This window comes from Corylus avellana, chromosome 6, assembly GCF_965113065.1.
Source record: "Corylus avellana chromosome 6, dhCorAvel1.hap1.2, whole genome shotgun sequence".
NCBI lineage: Eukaryota > Viridiplantae > Streptophyta > Magnoliopsida > Fagales > Betulaceae > Corylus > Corylus avellana.
Genome location: NC_142495.1, coordinates 7,429,276 through 7,448,137, shown reverse-complemented (window position 1 = coordinate 7,448,137; position 18,862 = coordinate 7,429,276).

The following is an 18,862-nucleotide window of genomic DNA, read 5'->3' as shown; positions in this document are numbered from 1 at the left end:
CCATTGCTTGTGGGTACTTATACTACAGTTGGGAGGAGAGCAGAGAGAAAACAGAGAGAGTTAGATGAAGATGCCAAAGGTGACAGAAATTTTCAATTTTTCAATCTTGGTAAAAACAAATTAAAGGGTGTCTTGAGCAGTGATCGGGCATACCCAGTTCCACATCCTTTTCTTGAAATTGAAATTTCATTGCTGTGGGATCAATTGGGAACATTAGTCAACGAAAGGTCCTTTGCTGCTGTTTACTGATTGGGGAGATTGCGACTTGCCACTTGCCACGCCGGGGGCGACGGTGGGAATAAAATATAATATTATTTGCATTCTAAATCTTTGAATTTTCGACAAGGAAAAAAAAAAAGAAAAAAAGAATATATATGGGGTCGTGAAGTTGTGTTCAATGGGAATATATATGGGGTCGTGAAGAAGCCAGCAGTCAAAGAGTTCGATGGGAGCACTACTTATAACTTATATACTTAGAAAAAAAGTCTCCTCTAGGGTTTCTCTGGGAAACGGCTAGGTTGGGAGGTTTTGTCTTCTACCGGCTACGGCAGGGGAGAAGGTTGAAAACGGTTGTCAACTAAGACGGCGGGACATCGTGATCGTTCCTATAATGGCGGACGAGTTGGAGAAACTGTGTGGCAAGTTTAACTTGACTGAAGGGGAGAGGAGGGGTGTGGTATCTGTGAGGGGGAAATAGCTGATGGCCGTGTAAAAGGGGAGCGGTGCCTGGTGGGAAGGATTGGTGGGGAGCGTAGGGTCAACAAGGAGGCGTTCCGTTCGGTCTTATCCCGGATATGGCGCTTGGCTGGTTCGGTGGTTTTCAAGGAGGTGTTTGATAATGTTTGGGTGTTTGAGTTTGAGGAGATATCGGACAAAAGACGGGTACTAGAGGGCAGACCATGGTCATTCGATCGACAAATATTGGTATTGCAAGAGTTCGATGGGAGCACACCACCATCGCAATTAGTGTTCTCTCACTCGCCGTTTTGGGTTCAAGTCCATGAAATGCCTTTATTATGCATGAACAAAACAGTAGGGATCAAAATTGGTGAGTCACTGGGCTCCGTTGAGGAAGTCGATGTAGCTGGAGATGGAGAGGGATGGGGGCGTTGTTTACGTATTAGAGTGAATATAAACCTCCATGAGCCACTGGAACGAGGCCGAGCACTGCAGATGGGAGGAAAATCGTATTGGGTGATTTTCAAATATGAAAAACTCCTTATGCTCTGTTTTGACTGTGGGAGGATCTTGCATGGTGTGAAAGGGTGTCCGGTGCAGGCTCATACCAAACAGACTAATGATGGCAGGGCAAAAGAGTGGGGAGTTTGGTTGCGGGCTGAAGATTCACGACGGAGCAATGGAGGTTCTCGGGAGGGCGGAATAAATTTCTCAGCAGAGCAGGCCAGAGACGGCGGTTCCTCGTTCAAAGAGTGGGGCAACACGGCAACTCATTACCCACAAGGAAACCCTAGCCGTTACAATTATGACAGTGAAGAAGCCAGCAGTCAAAGATCAGATTCTTGCCAGAAGGAGGAAGCGAGATTGGGGGAAAGGAAATTAGGGGCGGAAATCAGGGGACTGGATACGGTGCAATTGGGAGGAATGAGCAAAATAGATATTTTGGCGCCTCAAGCAGAATGAGATGTCAACGTGGAAAAAGAAGGGGCCAAGAATAAGGGTAAATTTGGAGGGCCCAAGCAGGTCCCTGCTGCGAAACCTAATATGGGATTGACAGATATGGAAAGCCCGCAAGGTGGGTCCACCCTGCCAAAGGAAGGTGACGTGGAAAAAAATTTTATCGGCAGAGTTACTACGGACGTGCGTTCGTATAGAGTGGACCTTGAGGACGATTGTGATGTAATGGAGGAGGTATCACCGACCACAATGGTGAGGACTGAGGAGCCGAAAACAAACCTGAGGAGATGGAAAAGAAAAGCTAGGACTCCAAAGGATGGGAGAGAGGGTGCATCACAGTCAGTTTCAGAGAAAAGAAAAGCCAAAAACCAAGAGATAGGGGACGATGGAGACAGGAGCATTAAAAAAATCTGCCTTGTTGAGGAGGGAACGAACAGTGAGAAAAAGGGTGTGGCGGCGGCTGCTCTGCAGCCCCGCCAATCTCAATGAGTCTCCTTAGTTGGAACTGCCGAGGGCTTGGGAACCCTCGGACAGTTCGAGACCTTGACCAAATGGTCAAGGAAAAGAATCCCAGTTTTTTGTTTCTAATGGAAACTATTAGCAACAAGAAACGCATGGAAAGGTTAAGAGTGAAGTATGGTTTTGAAGGGTTGTTTGTGGTGGAGCCGGTGGGGAAGAGTGGAGGTTTGGCTCTTCTTTGGAAGGTGGCGGGGGAATTAGAAATTCAAAACTATTCTCGTCGCCATATCAATGCAATTGTTAAGATGCCGGACAATGAAGTGCCCTGGAAGCTTACGGGGTTTTACGGTCACCCTGATCCTACTAAAAGAATGGAATCGTGGTCCCTCCTATCAAACTTAAAAATTTTTGCTCCGGTCCCGTGGTTGTGTGTAGGAGATTTCAACGAGATAGTTCACCAATCTGAAAAAGCTGGGGCGAACCGACGACGTGAGGGACAAATGAAGGCATTCCGGGTAGCTTTGGAGGATTGCAATTTGGGAGATTTGGGGTTCTCGGGCCCGAGCTTTACATGGTCAAATAAACGCCAAGATGCCTCTTTCACGCAAGAACGATTAGGCCGAGCTGTCGGCAATAGTGGGTGGTGCAATATGTACAAAACAGCTGGGGTATATGTCTTGGCAGCACGTGCTTCGGACCACAATCCACTATATGTTTCGTTCTCTAACACACAGCCGCGGAGTTTACAGGGCAGGAGAGGTTTTAAGTTTGAGGCGAGCTGGATTCCCGATGAAGATTATGGAGCTATTATTCGTGAGGCTTGGGAGGCGGGTGGAAGTGGGGAAGAAGGGGCAATGATGAGGGTGAGAAGGGGCTTGGACCGGTGCAGATCACGACTAAAGGGCTGGAGCAGGGAAAAATTCAAGCATAATGAAAATATCGTGAAAGAAAAAACTGAATTGTTGGCAAAACTTCAAGGCCAAGAGGGACCCGGTCAAAATGAGGCCATTAAACGGCTTCAAATGGAGATTGATTCACTGCTGGATTTTGAGGATACTCGGTGGAAACAGCGAGCAAAACGGAATTGGTACCAGAATGGAGATAGAAACACAACCTTTTTTCATGCCTGGGCCAATCACAGACGGAGAGTAAACACGATAAAGCGGGTAGTTGATACTGAAGGACGGGAGTGGTCCGAGGTGGATGAAATCAGCCATGCTTTCGTGGATTTTTACCAGGATTTATTCACTTCTGGAGGGACGAGGGGAAAGGAGATGCTCCTAGAAGGGATGCAAGCCAGGGTTACAGATGAAATGAACTCTCGTTTGCTATTTACTTTTGAGGCGGTGGAGGTGGACAAAGCATTGTCGCAAATGCATCCGCTAAAATCGCCGGGCCCAGATGGTTTCTCTGCTTGTTTCTATCAACACTCGTGGAGTACGGTACGTAACGAAATTTGCAATGCTGTTCTTGATTTTTTAAAAAATGGGGTTTTTGATGCAGCTATAAATCTCACCCATATAGCACTTATTCCCAAGGTTAAAAATCCTTCTCGGATAACGGAATTCCGCCCCATCAGCCTATGCAATGTTATCTATAAACTAATTGCAAAGGTGCTGGCCAATAGACTGAAAAGGGTGTTGGGGGAGATAATCGCACCAAACCAAAGTGCTTTTGTCCCGGGGAGACTCATCACGGACAATGTCCTTATTGCATTTGAAGCTTTACACACCATGGACTCTTGTATGGTGGGTAAGGAGAGTTATTTGGCCTTGAAGCTCGACATGAGCAAGGCATATGATCGAGTTGAATGGGACTTCTTGGAGTTTGTGATGAGAAGAATGGGGTTTGCTGATAGATGGGTGTTTTTGGTGATGACTTGTGTCCGAACGGTAAAATACTCGGTCCTTATAAATGGGCAGGCATATGGGCAAGTAATTCCGACACGGGGTTTGCGACAAGGGGACCCTCTTTCGCCATATTTTTTCATAATGTGTGCGGAAGGGCTCAGTTTTGCCCTGCATAGTATGGAGAGCAGGGGAGGATTTTCAGGTTTGCCATTACTCGTGGGGGCACGCGGATAAATCACCTTTTCTTTGCAGACGATAGCCTTCTGTTTTGCAAAGCAAAAGAGACCGAATTACGAAGCCTGCAAAAAGTGTTGGAGGATTATGAGAGAGCGTCGGGACAGAAACTAAATAAGGAGAAGACCTCCATTTTCTTTAGCCGCAATACTTCGACAGGGGATCGAGAATTAATTTCACAAATTGTTGGGGTTCCGATTACACAAAGATATGAATCTTATTTGGGTTTGCCTGCTCTTATAGGAAGATCAAGACTACGGTCGTTTGAAGGATTAAAAGCTCGTGTCTGGGATAAGGTTCATGGTTGGAAGGAGAAGTTCCAATCCTAAGCGGGTAAGGAGGTGCTCCTCAAATCAGTGATACAAGCAATCCCGACATACACCAAGAGTGTTTTCCAACTGCCAAAGTCTTTGTGTCGGGAGATTAATACTATGATGTCAAAATTCTGGTGGGGGCACAAGGACAATGGAAATAAAATAGCATGGATGAGTTGGGAGAAGTTGGGGCTGGCAAAGGAAGCGGGGGGATTGGGTTATCGCGATTTGGAAAGTTTTAACTTGGCACTGTTAGCTAAACAAGGTTGGAGGATACTAAACCATCCGGATTCTTTAGTGGCGAGAATTTTTAAAGAAAAGTATTTTCCCCACAGTTCTTTTTTGGAGTCCCCGGTGGGAAAGAGGCCATCTTATGCGTGGCGAAGCATTTGGAACGCAAAAGTTCTTCTCCGGGAAGGTTTAGTGTGGCAGGTTGGTGATGGAAAATTCATTTCCATTTGGGGTGATTGTTGGTTACCCGTCCACTCCACTCATGCGGTACAAACCCCCATCCGGCTTTTAGAGGGAAACGCAAAGGTGGAGGCACTCATTGATAACACTACTAGGTGGTGGAATGTTCCTTTGGTGGAAGCCATTTTCAATCCTGACGAGGCTAGCACGATTTGTGGCATTCCTATATGCCCAAACACCCAGGCAGATAAAATGATTTGGGGCCCAACAAAACATGGGAAATACACTGTAAGAAGTGCTTACCATGTTGCGGTGGAGGCCAAGTCTAGGCAGGTGGGAGAGTGTTCGGAAAGGGGTCCAAATCGGGCCTTGTGGAGAAGATTATGGCGTCTAGGAGGCCCAAGGGTGGTGAAGATGTTGATGTGGCAGGCATGCAATAACATTTTGCCAACAAATGAGAACTTGCACAAACGAAAAATTTTGAAGGACCCGCTATGCCCTATCTGCCGATTGGAAGCTGAGACTGTAAGCCATGCTCTGTGGACATGCCCGGCGGGACAGGATGTCTGGCATGGGAGTTTGAAAAAGCTTCAAAAAAGTATTACGGCTGAAAGTAATTTCTTGGATATTGTGGTTGGATTATTGAGTCGGCTGGATGAAGGTGAAGTAGATTTTTTTGCATGTACTGCCCGGCAGATATGGCTACGGAGGAACAAATGGGTTTTCGAAGGAAAATTCTCCCCCCCTGATTATCTGTTGCAAACGGCTTCTGACCAAATTGAGGCAGCAAAATCTGCAGACACCGGCAGAAAAGAGGAAGATCAGCGAGGCTGTCAACGACCACTGGTCCGTTGGAGATTACCACCTTTAGAATATGTGAAGTGTAACTGGGATGCAGCGATTGATATAGAAGGGAAAAGAATGGGTGTGGGAATCGTAATAAGAAATCATGGTGGGGAGGTGATTGCAGCCAAATGCTCCACTAGGCCACATATTGTTGATCCCATGACAGCAGAAGCTATCGCAGTGTGGACAGCAGCTCACTTCATTCGCAGTCTAGGCGTGGAGAATGCTATACTTGAAGGGGATTCCCTTGGGGTGGTAACGGGACTGCAAGGTGATGATATGTGTTGGGCAACGGTGGGACCATGGTTGGAAGACACGAAGTTGATGATGGGAAGCTGCAAGTCCTGGCAAGTGGTTCATGTCAGGAGAGAAGCAAATTCAGCAGCGGATAAGTTGGCAAAGGCGGCATTGCAGTTGATCGAGGAACATCAATGGCGGGGTTCCACCCCTCTATGCATTCGTGATATTGTATCGGATGAAAAGTGTTTTGATTATTGAATGAAATTTCTGAGTTCCACTTCAAAAAAAAAAAAAAAAAAAAAAAAAAAAATTCAAATAAAATAAAATTGGAAAGATCTTAACGATCCCCACCCTAAAACACTCCATATTACCCACTTAACCAAAAACATAAATGTTGAAGCAGTTTTCAGCATGATGAATTCAAGAGAATTCAAGTTTCCGAGTTACGCCTTTCGTTGTTCACCTTTCTGTAAACTTGCAAAATCAAAGCACGCGCTAAGAGGATATGACGGGTGTTGGCCGGCCGTTCCTCCTCCGATGCTTAAGTCAATATGTATATCAGCTTAGAATGCGTATTTGTTGTCCCTCATACCTTCGAGTTGATGCCTTTTATAGTTGAGTATGCGGAGGAGGTTATGATGGCTGGGCGGAGGATCCGAGATTTGGGTGTAACGGCTGGAAGAGTTAATATTTGTGTCTCCTTTCTTTATGACCGGTAGGAGGCCGTTGCATACGTTGATCCGAGGATGGCCTATGTCTGTGAGGCATCTTTAAGAGTAGGATCGTAACTGTCCTGGTGATCTTGCTATGCGCGGGCTGTTTATGTAGCCCAGTCTTGTCCCTGATATGATAGATGTATCTGGATGTTAAGTGCGGGAGGTTCATTGTGGCCCCATACCTGGGCTTTGGCCATCTGAGAGTGTAGGGGACGACGTCGTATCCATTGCTTTGTACTGGGTGCGTTTGGTGAGCCCATTTGGTTGCATTGGGCTTTCTTGGGCTTATGGGCCTTTGACTCGTGGGCTCGGGTGGTGGGTTTATGTGTAACAGTTACCCCCCAAATTCCTTCTACCGAGACTTCGGGAGGAAAGAATTCAAACTCTCGATCTTCTGGTAGTGTTATTTTTCGAGGGTATACCGTTCAAGTGTCTTGCCCTGCTTGGTTGCCTGTAGCCGTTTTTCTTGGCTTCTTAGCCATTTATGGAACCTGACATTCGCATGTCCCGGATATTCCGAGATTTGTTGCAATATTGCGATTTTCAAATCTTTTGTCTCTATTCATGTAAATTCGTCGTTGTTCGTCCACATCTTCTGTTGGACATGATTCAAAAATTGACGAAACATATATTGATGTGTGAACGGTGCCTTTGGTTGCATTTTTTGAAGGGGAAGCTGGCTTGAGTCTTTTCGGTTCAAGCGTGACTGTAAGCTCATGATGTCCTTGCATTAAATGCCTTGCGCCTTGTCCAAGGCTTCCTCTTCTACAAAGATTTTGCCGTCGACCTTCATTGTTTAAGCTTTCTAGATTTCCATCCATCTATCAGATCTTAGAGCATTTGATTTTTGCAGCGACCATGTAGTCTCAGAAACTTCCAGTCTAGGTTGACGAGATCGTCGATGAGCAATCATCGGAGACTCCTCTAACTCGCCGCTCAGGTGGCTCTTCAGCCTGGGTGCGTCCGGTTGGTGAAGGGTCTCCTTCTTCCTTGCTCTTGGACTTTGCGCGTCGGCAAAGATCCTACTTTTAGGTGGAGGACTGGAGGGTGCTCTGCCATAACTATGACATACCCTCGTCGATTTCGCTGTATTTTCCAGACGACTCTACTGGAATGGTTGGTGGTCTTGGAGAAATCTGTGTTCATGAACGTATGTTCATGGCAGGAGTTCATCTACCCTTCTCTCCCATAGTGAGGGAACTGTTATCTTTCTTGAGGGTGGCCCTTGTGCAACCTATGCCAAATGGCTGGCGTTATTTCATGGCCACACTTATGTTATGGCCATTTATATTTCCAGGAGAAGTCCTGTCGATCCCCGAATTTTTTAACATATTTGGGCCTTATTTTTACCCTACTTCCGAAACTATCACCTTTATGGTTCATGGGAAGAACCAATTTATCTAGCTTGGGAAGACCTTCTCCAACAATAAGCATTGGGCGGAGTAAAGTTATGATTGTTAAACTTTTTCTTGAAATGCTTCGGGGAGTTTTTCGGGCCTACCTCATGGCCTTCAAGGTCTCATCTTCGTTGATAAACTCTTCTACTATGTCCAGTAGCTCCTGGAGGCTGTTCGACTGCCTTTTCGCAATTTTCCTCGCCATGGGTTCCTCGGGCGAGATTTCGTTGTAGACGGCAGAGAAGATCATACCGTCCATAGAATATTCCACCTTCAATTTCTCGCTGGTGAAGCGTTAATAGGTACCCGGACGGTTTCTTCCTTTCTTTGGAACCCAGGAAATGGGTGAGGAAAATCCGAGCTAAATCTTCGAAGGTAGCCACGGAATTAGGTGCTAAGCTTCGAATCCACTCCCTAGCGTTTCCCGAAAGTGTAGTTGGGAAAGCTCTGCATGCTATCTCATCGGGAATGGCATGCAATGTTAGGTGCATCCGATAGTTCTCTAGATGCTTGGTTGGATCTCTGACTCCACTGTAGCTCGGGATTTGTGGTGTTTTAAATTTGTTAGGGAGTGGATGATTGATTACCTGTTTGGTGAAGGGCATCTCCGTCCCAGTGAAGAGCTTGCTCACCACTACAGCCTTATACTTCTCTTTCTTCTCCATGGCTTCCAGCTTGGTTTTAAGTTCTACCAATGCTTTGTCTACCTCCCCTTGCGAAGCCGTGATTGGTTGTAGTTCTGCTGTTTTGCGGGAGTCTTCACCTCGGCGAGTACGGCTACGTGAGGGAGGGCGACTCTCACCTTTCTGGTTGTGACCGTCAGAATGGAGGTCTCAGTTATCGAAGTGATGACTGTGATTTCTTTGCCCATCTGACTGTCCAGCCAGATTGACTTGGGATGGAGACGAAAGTCGGAGCTGCAGCTCCTCATTCTACTGGATCAGAAGCGCCATTTGTGCTTCGAGATAAGCGGTGCGCTCCTTGTCGCTGGCGTTCTGATTCGCCCGTGGTGGCCTCTGATTGGTTTGGGCCGGTGGTTCTTCGGTGTGAGCTCTGCTTCTTGATCTTGTATTCACCATTGCTGCGGATATTGTTTTTGTAAGAACGGCTTAGTCGTTCTCATAGACGGCGCCAAACTGTTGAAGTAGTTTCTGGTATGATGAATTCAAGGGAATCCAAGTCTCCGAGCTATGCCTTTCGTTGTTCACCTTTCTGTAAACCTGCAAAACCAAAGCACGCATTAAGAGGATGTGCCGGGTGTTGGCCAGCGGTTCCTCCTCCGATGCTTAATTCAGTATGTATATCAGCTTAGTATGCGTATTCGTGGTCCCTCATACCTTCGGGGTGAGGCCTTTTATAGCTGAGTATGCGGAGAAGGTTATAATGGCTGGGCGGAGGATCCGGGATTTGGGCTTAACGGTTGGAAGAGTTAATATTTGTGTCTCCTTTCTTTATGACTAGTAGGAAGCCGTTACATATGTTGATCTGAGGATGGCTTGTGTCTGCGAGGCGTCTTTAAGAGTGGGATCGTAACTGTCCCAGTGTCTGCGAGGCGTCTTTATGCGCGAGCTGTCTATGTGGCTGAGTCTTGTCCCTGATATGATAGATGTATCTGGATGTTAAGTGCGAGAGGTTCATAGTGGCCCTATACCTGAGCTTTGGCCATCAGAGAGTGTAGGGGACGACGTCGTATCCACTGCTTTGTACTGGACGCGTTTGGTGAGCCCATTTGGTTGCACTAGGCTTACCTGGGCTTATGGGCCTTTGACCCATGGGCTCGGGTAATGGGTTTATGAGAAAACCCTCACGCTATTTTAATGTATTTTTCTTCTAATTGCATAGAAATTTATAATAAAATATAAAATAAGGAAGAAATAGCATAAAGAGAGAGAGAGAGAAAAGAGACAAAAACAAAATAAATAAATAAATAAATAAATAAATTATGGGGTGTTTAGTCTGCTAAATAATATTTTAAGATGGAAAATATATAGCCTAACATAAAAAAAATATTTTAATATTCTTCTTCAAATTCAAAGTGAAAGCTTTAAAGGTGGAAGCTTGAGTTTGAAAAGAGAAAGAATTGATTTTTTTTTTAAACAAGATCTATCGTGGCAAGCATCAAAAGTTGAACGTGAGCTCACCATTCAAAACCATTGACGAAGCAGATAATGATTCTATGCTTGTCTAGCGAGCATAAAAAACTTAATGTGAGTTTAGATGAGCAATAATTTGATTTGGCGTATAAAAAGTAAAAACCGGTAGGGTTTTTTTTCTTCTTCTTATCTTCTTGTTTTCTTTTGGTGTGTCGTAGATCCATTGTTATCAACATTCACTTTTGAATTGGTAATATTGTTTTATGTTTTTTACATTTGGACTGATTTTTATGTTTTTATGTTTTGGATTTGTAATTTTTTTTTTAATTTATTTATTTATTTATTTTTCTTTTTTTATGGAAGCCTTATAGAGGAAACTAGTAATAGATTGATTTCGGATTTTCCTGAATGTATTAGAGATATTATACTTTTTGAGAAAGGTTCTTATTTATTAATGCCAAATGATCCAATTCAAAAAAAAAAATAAAAAAAAATAATAATAATAGATTGATTTTGGATTTGTAATGTTGTTGTATATTTGTTTATGTTTATAAGATATTTTTGATAATTATGATCATTTTTATGTACTAGCAAAATGCTGGAAATAGTTAAATTGCCTATAGAAAATACAAAATGGCCTTAATACTTTATTTATTTTTTATTTTTGGAATTGCCTTAATGCTTTAATAGGTTAAAGTTTGAATTAACAAACTTGATGTACGTTTGTTAAAAAATACAGAATGAGTCACAAATACATAATGGCATTAATAATTAATACTTTAGTAGTTTGAATTAACAATATACTACTAACATTAATTCTCATTTGAATTAACAAATTTGAAGTTTCTTTATTAAAGAAAGAAATTATGTAATCATTTATGAAAACTAGTTAATAACCGGTCTTCAATAACCGCATAACTGCCGGTTGCGGTTAATCCACAACCGGCGTAGCGGTTGCAGCAATTATGGTTATTAAAAATTGAATAACCACCTGAATTGATTGTGGAAGTAACCGCAACTAGTTGTACACCTTAATAACAATAGCTAGTTTGATGTAGGGGTGGCAAAATGGGTTGGCGGGTCAACCCAAATACGACCCGGGTGACCCGCCACCCAATTAGCTTAAACTTGAACACGACTTGTTTAGATAAATAGATTGAACTCTAAAACACGAACACAACACAAAAAATAACTGAGTAACTCGACACGACCCGTTTAAAATAACGGTCACGTCGGGAGGACACACCCAATTTACATACAAGGCATAGTGCTACGACCCGACTTGACCCAATACATTTGAATGAAAAATAATGTAATAATACTTAGGCTTTAGTTTAGGTTTTTTATTTTTATTTTTATTTTATTTATTTATTTTATTATTTATTATTTGTATATTTTTAATTTTTAATTTTTTTAATTTCTAAATGGGTTAGGCAGGTCACCCATAAGTGAAGTAGGTTGACCCGCTAGATACAAATATAAATGGGTCATAAATGGGTTGACCCGATTATGACCAAAACCCGTTTAAATCAAATCCCAACCTTGTAACTTTATGTCGTATTCGTGCTGAATTTGCGAGTCGTGTCAAAATTGTCAACTCAAATTTGATGATACTTTTATGTGTTTTAACTAACCTTTGTTTAAATAATTTCTTTAGTTACTTCAATAAGAATGCTCAAAAGCCTCTCTAATAGTCAAAGGTGAAGAAAGATATTGTGAAAGTCACATACTAATTCAACCAAAAAAAAAAAAACACGAGAAAAGGAGACTATTATGAGAATGTAATTTACATAAGAAGGTTGGTTCAAACTTAAATGTCCTCCTTGTAAACTGTGATGACTAAACAAGGCATGTCACTTTCAACTCTTTACACAACATTATTAATACATTGTTCACTGCGAAGGGCAAAATTTTGAAAGGGCAAACATGGTAGTCGAATCCAATCTTCAATAAAAACATTTAATTAGCTTTATGAAATTAACTAATTAAACAAACAACATTAACAGGTAAGCTTGGTGGCACCTATACAGTACATGTGTAGTAGTTCTTTTAATTGTCCAAATTTAATTTTAATCTCGTTTTATTTTTACGAAAAAACTTAAAATTAAATCTCAATCATTGAAAAAAATTATACTATATGTCTTATTATTTTGGATCAAGATTTCTTACAATTTCTTTAAAATTATAGATTCTCAAATTAGGTGATTTAGGCTGTTTTTAGGTATCAAAACGCTTGAAAAAAGTTATCTATAAAAAATGTGGCATATTATTTAGGTAACCAAAAAAACAAAAAAAAAATCCTCCCAAAATGATTCATCTTCATTTTTGTGGAGACGCTTCTTCTTCATAAAATTAAAAGATAATTTTTAGGTCAAATCTTTTTTACAACATAAAAGAGCACGAACGTGATGAAAATATACTAAATTATCTACTGAAATATATCACATTTTTAATAGGTGACATTTTCAAGTGTTTTAATGTCTAAAAAGATCAAAATTATGTAATTTAAAAATCTTCAATTTAAAAAAAAAATTGCATAGTGTTATAATATATGGAAAATATATAATATTTTTCATATATTCCATAATTAGGTTGATATTGAAATATTCTCTATTTATGGGTTGATTGTAATCATATATTGGGATCGTAATCAAGTCAATGAGATTTGATTACTATACTTGTATTTAAACACTACCTTATAAATAGGGACATTTGTATTGTAGACAAAAAAAAGTTAATGAGCACAATGTAATCCTTAGGGGTATTCCGAATGGTGGATGTAGGTGTTTAACACCGAACCACCCGTAAAGTTTTTTGTATTCTTTTTCTATATTGTTTCCGTCATACTTCTGCATCTTCATTATTTCAACATGGTATCAGAGCCACTTTCTTGTGGCCTTCAACATCATTGATGTTTTCGGGTGTTCTCTCCAATAATCTCATTGTTTCGCTACATCCACCTGCCACGCTCCTCCATGCATCACCATGCGCACCACGCGCCGGTCAGATTCGGTGCGCCGATCTGATAACCGCCCAAGTGGGCTCTTTTTTTTTTTTTTTTTTGGCCCGTTGTCGGCCCCTTTTGAAGTTTGGCTCATTGTCAGCCCTAACCCATTGTCGGCCCCTTTTTGGATTTTGGCCCGTCGTTGGCCCTTTTTGAAGTTTGACTCATTATCAGCCTTGGCCTGTTGTCGGCCCTTTTGCATCTGCATTCACCAGCCACCTGCTGTCCACCATCATCGTTGTTTCTGATTTCAAATTAAAGGTTCCAAAATATTTCACCTTAAGTTTGAGGGGAATGTTAGAATATATGAAAAATATATAATATTTTTCGTATATTCCATAATTATGATAATTTCAAATATTTTTCTATTTATGGGTTGATTGTAATAAAATATTGGAATTATAATCAAATTAAGAGAATTTGATTATAATAATTGTATTTAGACATTACCCTATAAATATGGACATTTGTATTGTAGACAAAAGAAAAGAAAAAAGAAAAAAAAAAAAAAAAAAAAAAAAAAGGTTAATGAGCTCAATGTAGCCCTTAGAAGTATTTCGAGTGGTAGACGTAAATGTCTAACACTGAACCACCCATAATTCTTTATGTTTATTTTCTATATTGCTTCGACTATAATATCCGCATTATCATTATTTCAACATCAATTCAACATATAGAATGTAATCCTATAATTTTGGTGGATTGCAGTTGGTGGTGGTTTACTAGAAGTTACATTTCCACATGTTGATGATAGCTCTCACCAAGAATTGGATTTGCTTGGAAAATGATGTTTAAATCGTGTCAGAATCTACTTGGTCGATCTGCTGATTGTGCATGCCTTTTCTTTAAAGGAACAGTACTAGTTTTAACTAAAAAAATGGCACTTAATTAAATTACACTGCGTTTTACAACTTTTATGTGGTCTGTCACCAACCACCAACACAAGCTAAAAATAATGAAAAAGCAGCTAAGCCAGGTGGATGCGGCTTAATATTCGTTTATGAGAAATTAAACAAATAAATTGTGGTCTTTTCAAAACCTTCTTCTTCGGTCACCCAACTCCATCTATAGGAATTAAGTGGGGTTCATAGTATTGGGGGTAGGTGAGTGAAACACTTAGAATTGGATCATTGAAATTAGTCAAAAGTTCGTTTGTTTTGTTGTTTTTGTTTTTCTGAGAATTAGGCAAAAGGGGGTCGTTATTTAGGTTCACCTTCTCATGCATTTCTATAAGGAGAAAAGTTCAAAGGCTAACTAGACCTTGACGAAATTATTCATTTTTTATGTTTAATGAGTAATGTTATTTAGTAGGGGTATTCAAGTGGCTGATTAAAAATGATCCGTATTTGTTATTTGTTTATCCACATGGGTTATAGGCAATTTTTTTCCTATTTTAGATTAAGTGCATTTTAAATCGTAATGCTAAACGCTTTATGTTTTACAATATCTTTTAAAAACGCAGATTATTCTTTCGAAATCGCAGTTCTAAAAGCACCCTAAACCAATAAGGATAGATAGCCCCTACTATTAGGTCCATCCTGATAACACCCATTTTGCAGCCTCCAATTACTATGTGACACATCATCGATTTAAGAAAAATGCAAAAAATAAAAGTGAGAACAATCACACTAAATCATAGAAAAAAAAGCCCGTAGCCAGCAAGACCCAGGCCGAACCCACGCCATGGGTCTCGCTGGACCCACGGACCCATTGGTCTGGTAGGCGGTGAACGCCTCAAAACTCGTTTTTTGATTCAAAACTAAAACCTAGAGGTGGAATGTTAACCTTTTAGAGATTTTATCAGTTATCACCCTAAAATCTTATGTATTTTGATCCAACTTATTTTTGTGTATTTTTTATGTTTTTGCTTATGTGTCGGTTATTGATTGGTGACTGTAAAATGAGTGTTATTAGGATGGTCCTGATAAAAGGTTTTCTTATAAGGATATTATACGCCCATATAGTGTGGTTTATACCGTTATTACCAAGAGTTGATTTTCACTATCATGTTATTCTAATTCTTTTTGGCTACATCTTTCATTAATTAGTTACAATATAAAGAGCTCTATTTATAGAGCTTATAGATGCTTTGAATCCAATATAACCCTAATCAAATCTCTGTGTTTTCCTGTTACGAACCTAAGTTCGCCATACCATAACCACTTTAAATAGAGAATTCATTACATATTACATAAGAGAGTTATGGCTGAATCAGCAGCTTTTATTGAAATATAAATTAGGGCTGAGTCATCATGAGACTCTTATTAAAATAATATCATAACCCTAATACGATTAGAATTAGCTGCCTTATGCTAAAATAATATAAACTTAGGTTTCGTTTGGTTTGCGGATTGTCTAGTCCATTGGAAAAGGATTAGCTACCATTAAGAATAGATTAGCTAGTCCTATTCCTTCGTTTGGTTGTAACGCTGGAATAGACTACTTAATCATATTCTTTCGTTTGGTACAATACAATATGTTGATGAATAGAATCGTATTATGATCTTATTTCCTAAAATACCCTTATAATATAAATACAATTTATATTATTAAGGGCTTTCATTCTTTTCTTTTTATTGAAAGATAAACAATTTTACTATAATTTTTTTTTTTTAGTTATGTCATGTACATATAATTTTATATATATATACACGCTTGAACACAGGTTGTACGCTTGAACAACCTGTGTTCAAGCGTGTATATATATATATATATATATATATATATATACGCTTGAATACAGGTTGTACTCTTGAACACAGGTTATATGTATATATATATAACTGAATTAAAAATCAAACTGAGAAAGTATAGAGAAAGGGAGATGGAGAAACATAATTAAAAAAAAAAAACCCTAAACAGAATCAAAGAGAAACGATACAGAGAATCAAAAGAAATAAAAAAAAAAAACTCAGAAACGTTTTGGGTATATATATATATATATACGCTTGAACACAAGTTGTACGCTTGAACTCAGGTTATATATATATATATATATATATATATATATATATATATATATATATATAACTGAATTAAAAATCAAACTGAGAAAGTATAGAGAAAGAGAGATGGAGAAACATAATTAAAAAAAAAAAAAAAAAAAAAAAAAAGAAGAAGAAGAAACGATACAAAGAATCAAAAGAAATAAAAAAACTGAGAAACATTACAGAGAAAAAAAAAATTCAAGAAACAGAGAGAATGAAATAACCAAGAAACAAAGAAGAAAAATCGAAGAGAAGAGAGGGGGAGAGAGATACCTTGCGCAGAGAAGAGAGATCGTTGCTCTTTGAGAGATGGAGATCGTTTTGCAGAGTCTCCTTGAGAGACGTGGGTGCTAGAAGGGTGGGGTTTTTGTGGGCAATTTACACGATAATTTTAATCCCACAGGAAATGATTAGCTAAGCCACTCGTTTTTTAGTGGCTTAGCTAACCCTGTGTGTATAGAATTAATAATCTCATGGGAATAGAGTGTTACCAAACAAAGGACTAACTATACCTAGTGTTAACTAGTCTAATCCAAAGGTCTAATCCGCGAACTAAACGGAGCCTTAATATAGAAAGATGCGTAACACTTTCTTAGAATTGTATGTAATCTCAAGCCACTAGAAAACATCATATGCGGGGAATTAGGAGCCGGCGCTATAGAGGAGAAAGGCTGTTGGGTGGAATTAGAAATAGGATATTTGCGTAAGGATGAGAAAATTCAAAATTCAAAATTAAAAAAAAAAAAAAAAAAAAAAAAAAAAAAAAAAAAATTGGCACATGATCGGGAAAAGGTTGTTCAATAGAATTGGGAATAAGATATTTGCGGAAGGATGAAAAATACAGGCAAATCTCTTCAAAAAGTCAAGGTGCAAAATACCTGCTATTCCATGAACGCTGACTATACTCTGTTCTAGAACTTGTTCACATTACAAAACTCAAAATACGTCATAATTAAAACTTTGATTGTATTTATTTATTTTGCATTATCATCAACTTCGATGTGTCGTGGTGTCGATCCCTAATAAAAGCCAAGAATATGCAAAATTCATGGTTGAGATCACTTGGCATGGGGCTTTCTTTAGGAAAATCAGGAAGTTGCATGACTTTTGAAAGAGAGACCATACAAACTCAACTATTTTGTCAAACAAATGTTCAATTTTTGTATTCTTTTGTTATTAAAAAAATAATAAAAAAATGTTTGAAGCAATAATATCTGTTTTCAGTCTTTCATTTTTTTTTTTAGTATTTTTTAAAATATAAAAATTACCAAAAAAAAAAAAGACAAAAAATAGATATTATTGCTTCAGACTCTTTTTTTTTTTTTTTTTTTTAATTAATTACAAAAGAAGGCAAAAATTAGACATTTGTTGGGCAAAATAGTTGAACCTTTAACATTTTCCATAAAATTGGAGGACTTTGGTTTAATTGTTTCAGGGTAGCGATAGCAATATTTCCATCTTCTTAAAAAAATGCAAAACTGACCACATTTCTTTTTATATTCTTACGTAGGTGTTTTTTTTTCTTTTTTTTTGGTATATAAACTAAAAGTCATTCTCAAGGGCCATGAATTCAATAACCTTTTGACTTTGTAGAGAGTTATAATTTCAAAATGTTCTTTTTTGCAGTTTGAGTCATTAATCACGTATCTGGTAGATGATTATAACTAGCAACTACTTGGAGTTAATTTTGGAGAATCCGAGCACCGTCCAAGGATTTAAATTGCCTTTCATTTGTCAGCAGACAAGAGGGAGTTTATTTCAATATGAATCATTTTCATGCATCACATCAGTTTATATATATATACAACAAAAAAGGGTAAGGGAGATCAATCAATGAGGAGCTAAAACTCTCTGCATATTGGATTTTACCATAATAGCAGTGCATGCATCACATCGGATTTTATCTCTTTTCTTTTTTTTTCTTTTTCTTTTTTGGTTCTGAGCCATTCAGAAATTCCCAGTATATGGTTCTTTTGTGAGTATAATTACAGTTCCAATGTGATTATCTCAACAAAAAATTTTAAAAAAAAATTGAGATGGTTTATTGAGGGTTTGGAGGCGAGTTGGAATTACTCTGTTCTAACACTATGGCTAAAGTTCCCAATTCCCTTTTTTCTTTATAGTGGAAGAGATGAATTGATTTTATAATTTAATAAACTACCATTTCATTTGTACTTAGACTTCTAAACTATGACTCTCTGCAACTCGCCCTCACAAACTACTATTGTGTTACGAGTAAACTCTCGAACCATATTTGAGCATTAAATGTTGATGAAAAATGCACCACATGTCTGGCACGTGACACTTGCCCGTTTACTTTTCCAAAAATGCTCACATTTGGTCGTGGATCATCCGCGGAGGCAGAACAAAAGAATATTTGACGGTAATGAAGAACTAGAATGTGCCCTAATGTGCCAAGTGAAGATGAAATCCTGAGCCCATTAGAAGGGATGTTGTGTGGGGATGAGAACGCCAGTAAGGCAAGGCCGAATGATAAAGAAAAAAGAAAGAAACGGAAGACAAATACTTATAATATAGTGTGGAAGAAGAAAAGTATTTTCTATAGGTTGCCGTATTGGAAAGATAATTTATTGCGGCACAACCTTGAAGTTATACACATAGAGAAAAACGTGATGGACAACATAATTGGTACAATACTGCACATTCTAGGAAAAA